Source organism: Ailuropoda melanoleuca, chromosome 5 (assembly GCF_002007445.2).
Source record: "Ailuropoda melanoleuca isolate Jingjing chromosome 5, ASM200744v2, whole genome shotgun sequence".
Lineage (NCBI taxonomy): Eukaryota > Metazoa > Chordata > Mammalia > Carnivora > Ursidae > Ailuropoda > Ailuropoda melanoleuca.
Window position 1 is genome coordinate 53,561,832 of NC_048222.1, and position 6,237 is coordinate 53,568,068.

Sequence of the window (6,237 nt, forward strand, 5' to 3'; positions counted from 1 at the left end):
CAAATGATTTTAAATGCAGGGTCATTAGGAAAACAAATTTGAAAAAAAGGAAAACAAATTAGATACAGTACACTATACAATGATTTCATAATTCAGTATACCAATTCCACAAGTTTCTTGGCATTAAACAGACCCATGATGGCTTTACTGTATTTATCAGAAGAAATGAGGCTATATAAAAGGCTCTTCAAATGCAAAATGTAAAACAGTAACTATTTCCTCCTCCCTCCCCACTCTCCAAAAAAACAAAAAACCTGCTTTCACCCAGACTTCCTACCTCAGGAAATCATACCACCATTTGTTGCTTAAGCCAAACACCTAATAGCTATTGTTTAAATTCTTTTCCCTCACTACCACCTCTTCACTTCCAATTCATCTACAATTGCTATCAGCTCCACTTCTAAATGATATTCCGAACATCTCCATTTTTTTATTTTTTTTCATATTTTTCTTGTGCTAAGAATACTGATCATGAGATTTAGCCTTTTAACACATTTTTAAGTGTATGACACAGTATTGTTATCTATAGGTACAATGTTGTACAGCACATTCTGGAATTTGTTTATCTTGCTTAACTGAAAGTTTATACCTGTTGATTGGCAACTCCTGTTTTCCCTTCCCCCGCCCCCGCCCCCTGGCAACCACAATACTATTCCTTGCTTCCCCGAGTTTACTATTTTAAATATTTCACATAAATAGAATTGTGCAGTATTTGTTCTTCTGTGACTGGCTTATTTCACTTAGCATGATTGCCTCCAGCTTCATTCATGTTATTGCGTAACACAGATTTCCTTTTTTTTTTTATGGCTGGATAATAGTCTATTGTATGTATATGTCACATTTTCTTTATTCATTCATCTGTCAATGGACATTTATATTTTTTCCACTTCTTGGCTATTGTGAATAAAGCTTCATTGAATATTGCAAGTGCAAATATCTCTTTAAGATCCTGATTTCATTCTTTGGGATAAATACCCAGAAGTGGGATTGCTACATGATATGGCAGTTCTGTTTTTAATTATTTGAGGAACCCCCAACTATTTTTCATGGCAGATGCACCATTTTGCATCCCTACCAACAGTGTACAAGAAGTCCAAATTTCCTGTAATCTTTCCAACACTTCTCTTTTGTTTTTTAGATAATAGCCCTCCTAATACGTATAAGGTGATAGCTTATGGTTTTGATTTGCATTTCCCTGATGTTTAGTAATACTGAGCATCTTTTCATATACTTGTTGGCCATTTGTCTGTCTTCTTTGGAGAAATACCTATATAAATCCTTAGCCCATTTTTAATGTTTTACTATTAAGTTCTAGCAGTTCCTTATATATTTTGGAAATTAACCCCTTATCATGGTTTGCAAATATTTTCTCCCATTCCATAAGTTGTCTTTTCATTCCAGTGATTGTCTTTTTTGTTGTTGTTTTGTTTTGCTGTACAGAGGCTTCTTAGTTTGATACAGTATTACTTGCCTATTTTTGCTTTTACCTATGCTTTTGGTATCTTAGCCATGAAAATGTTGCCCAGACCAGAGTCATGAAGATGTCCTGTATGTTTTCTCCTAGGAGTTTTATAGTTTCAGGTTTTACATTTTTGTCTTTAATCTATTTTGAGTTTATTTTTGTGTGCGGTGTTAGGATAAGAGTCCAATTTCATTATTTTGCATGTGGATATACAATTTCCCCAGAGCCATTCATCCAAGAGACTATCCTTTACTCATTGTGTATTTTTAGCACCCTTGTCAGACATCAGTAGACCATGTATACATTGATTTATTTCTGAGCTATCTATTCTGTTCCATTGGTCTACATATCTGTCTTTATGTCAGTACCATTTTATTTTAATTACTATAGCTTTGTAACATATATTGAAATCAGGAGTGTGATACCTTCAGCTTTGCTCTTCTTTTTCAGGATTGATTTGGCTATTTAGAGTCTTCTGTGGTTCCATATGGTTTCTAGAATTGTTTTTTTGTCTTTCCGAAAAGAAACGCCATTAGAGTTTTGATAAGGATGCACTGAATCACAGATTGCTTTGAACAATATGAACATTTTAATATTAACTCTTCCAAAAAATAAAATATTAAGTCTTCCTATTCATAAACATAAAATGTCTTTGCATTTATTTGTCTTTAATTTCTTTCATTAATGTTTCATAGTTTTCAGTATATAATTCCTTCATTTCTTTGGTTTAGTTTATTCCTAAGTATTTTATTCTTTTGATGTTATTCTAAATGGGATTGTTTTACTAATCTCAGTCCTTTTCAGTTGGTTTGTTTTTAGTGTATAGAGACATAGCTGATTTTTATATGTTGACTTTATATTCTGCAACTTTACTGAATGTGTTTATTAGTTTTAACAGGTTTCATTTGGTGGAGCCTTTAGAGTTTTCTGCATATAAGATCATGTCATCTGCAAACAGGGATGATTTTACTTCTTCCATTCCAGTTTGGATGCCTTTTATTTCTTTTTCTAACCTAATTGTTCTGGCTAGGACTTCCAATACTATTTATGTTGAATAGAAGTGGTGAGACTGCACATCCTTTTCCTACTCCTGATCTTAATGGAAAAGCTTTCAGTTTTTCACCATTGAGTATGATGTTAGCTATGGGCTTTCTATAACTGGCCTTTATTTTGTTGGGGCAATTCCCCCTACTCCTAGTTTATTGAGAGTTTTTATCATAAAGGGGTATTGAATATTATCAAATGCTTTTTTTATATCGATAGAGGTGATCATGTGATTTTTATCCTTTATTCTGTTAGTGTGATGTGTCCCATTAATTGATTTTCATATGTTGAACCATCCTTGCATTCCAGGGCTAAATCCCATTTGTTCATGGTATATGGTCCTTTTAATATGCCATTGAATTCAAGTTGCTAGTATTTTGTTGAAGATTTTTTTACATCTATGTTTAAAAGATGTCTAGTCACCAACTATCATGTGGTAGACAGGGGGTCCTCCCGCATTTCCAACAGGCAATTATCTGACACTAGCTAGGTATCCTTCAACTCAATTCTAATATCTACCCAAAGATAGCATCAGATCCCACAGGTTAAGGGTTCAGTCCTACAAAACTGCCCCCTCTGACTTCAGATGCCAGTCACAAGTCCAGATTGTTACCTGTACTTCTGACCAACTGATTATAAATCAGCCATTCCCACAACCCTCTCCTTTGTAAGATTAATTTGCCAGAGTGGCTCACACAACTCAGAGAAACATATTACTTTCTATGTCAGCAGTTTATTATAAAAAGATATAACTCAGGAAGCCAGATGGAAGAAATGCATAGAGCAGGGTGTGGAGAAACAGCATGGAGTTTCCATGTCAAACTCCTTGAACTTCCATGTGTTCACCAGCCCAGGAGTTCTCTTAACCCTCTTTTTGGAGGTTAATGGAGGCTTATTACTAGGCATAATTGAATGAATCATTAGTCATTGGTGATTGGTTCAACCTCCAGCCCCTCTACCCTCACTGGAGGATAGGGCATGGGTCTATAAGTTCCAACGCTCATCATCTGGTTAATTCTCCTGGTAGCCAGCCCCCATCTTTAGATGGGGTCCACAAGTCACCTCATTAACATAAAAAAGGATACCTCTACAATTCTCATCACTTAGGAAATTCCAAGGGTTTCTGGAGCTCTGTGTTAGGAATGGAGACAAAGACCAAATATATATTTTTTATTATAAATCCCAATATCACAAAGTCCATCAGAGATATTTGCCTATAGTTTTCTTTCCTTTGGGTGTTAGTCTGGTTTTGGTATCAGGGTAATGTTGCCCTTGTAAAATGTGTTTGGAAGTGTTCCTTCCTCTTCGATTTTTTTGGAAAAGTTTGAGAAAAACTGACATCACAAGTTCCATTTTTCTTCCTCTCCATAGCCACCACCTTCGTTCAAACCATCATCTCACCTGAAGCTGCAACAGCCTCCTCAACTTCCACTTCCACTGGTCACCCTCTATTATTCATTGCCCAGACAGCAGCCATGGGAATCTTTGAAAACATGAACTAGGTCACTCTTTTGAAAAGTCTTTGATGGCTTCCCATTGTATTTGGAATACAATGCAGAGGTCTGTAATATTTTGGCCCAAAATGCCTTTTGTGGTCCAGTCTGTGCCCAAGTCTCCAATCTTGTTTTGTGCCACTGTAGCACTCAACTACTATTCTTTAACTATCAAATTAGTTCATCTTAGCAACATATATTTCAGCTTTATTGCAGTCAGCAGAGGGAAGGTGGCAAACCATCTATATCACCAAACAAAACAAACGATTACCCTGATACTATCTCTGTCCTTTTTCTTTCACATTTAACATTCCCATTGCCTTATTTGTGCCTCTCAAGTAAAATTTTAAAAAATAAATAAATAGAGGCTCCTGGGTAGNAGCTTAGTTGGTTAAGCATCCAACTCTTGATTTCAGCTCAGGTTGTATTCTCAGGGTTGCGAGATCAAGCCCTACACTGGGCTTCATGTTCAGCAGAGAGTCTGCTTCTCTCTCTCTCCCTCTCCCTCTGCCCCCTCACACACTCTCTCTTTGTCAAATAAATTAATCTTTTTTTCAAAAAAGTAATAAATAGAAATAATTTTTAAAATGTTTAAATTTGGAAAAGTAGGCAGATACTATTGTTCTTCTTTGACCTCAACTTAAATGTACAGTACATGTTAATGAACTTCAGTCTATAATTCATCCTGCAGAGTAGTACTAAAGCAGCATCAAGTATACACCCCATATTTCAAAAAGTCATAAGAACTATAATGTTACATCTCTTATATTTATATTTAAGGAATCATATTTTAAACATCTGCATCATTTTCTGTCTCTCAGAATTGTGATATGATTCCAACTCAGATTATCTCTATAGAGCAAAATGGCATTTGTATTGTCACTGTGGCAAAAAAAAATGTGTTGAAACATATGATGTTAATAAGGGACTATCACTGATTTTCTAATGTCAAAAATCTAGTTAGGAATCTTTGATATTTCTTTTCTTTTTTAAGATTTTATTTATTTATTTGAGAGAGAGTGAGGGAGAGAAAGAGAAGGAGCAGGGGGAAGGGCAGAGTGAAAGGAAGAAACAGATTCCCCACTGAGCAGGGAGCCTGACGTGGGCTTGATCCTGGGACTCCAGGATCATGACCTGAGCTGAAGGCAGACGCTTAACTGGCTGAGCCACCCAGGCATCCCAGGGTTTTGCTATTTCAAAACAAAATTAAAAACTCAGAAAAACATGGAATATCTTTATCAATATGGTTCAAGATTTATTTTTATTTGAATGAGAAAGTTTATTTTTAAAAGAATTTTTCATTATATGTGCTCATTTGTTAGTAATCATAGACTTTCCTAAGAACGAGGGGAATTAAATTACCTAGGGGAGCTGAAAATACTGATTATGATGCCTACTTAAGGTCAACAAAAAGAGTACTAAACAATGCTTTTCCATTGCTTTTAGAGATAAATTCTTTACCTACACTAACTCATATCCAAAATTTTTTATAAAATGAAGCTGCTTCAGTTTGAGTAGGGATAGAATGCAGAGCCTCTCCTTTACCCCAGTTTTCCTAAGAAGAATCTAGAGTTTTATTCCAGATTTAAATCCTCAGAAGTTGCTGGAATGTTACTTTAAGTCCTATTGGAAATGATGGATTTTATACCACAAATTTAAGAAGCACCATAGCTTGATTTTGTTTCTGACTTGAAGTGTTATTTCTATTTCTATTCCTATTTCAAATTGCCTATTTTTCTTTCTCTCCTTATGTTTCACTCTGTTTTTAATCTGTTTCCAGACACTACACTTGCAGTCATTATGAGTTTTGAACTTTTTAAACACAAAGGGGAAGGAATGTATATATCAAGGAATAGATTCAGTATTCTCATATACCAATATTTTGTTTTAGGAGCTTTAGGTCAAGTGAGCCACAGGACATTGGCTATTGTGGGACGCCTGGGTGGCTCAGACACATTTGAACAAAGTATTGTTCAATCCATCTGCCTTTGGCTCAGGTCATGATCTCAGGGTCCTGGGGTCCAGCCCTGCGTTGGGCTCCCTGCTCAGTAGGGACCCTGCTTCCTCCTCTGCCTCTGCTCCTGCCCCAGCTTGTGCTGTCTCTCAAATAAATAAATAAAATCTTTAAAAAAAAAATAGACACGGGCCATCGTACTGTGTAATTACACACCATGCTCAGTAATACCAACAAAAGTCAGTAGTTTGAAGCCAAATGCCCCTGTGCTGAAGTAGAAACAA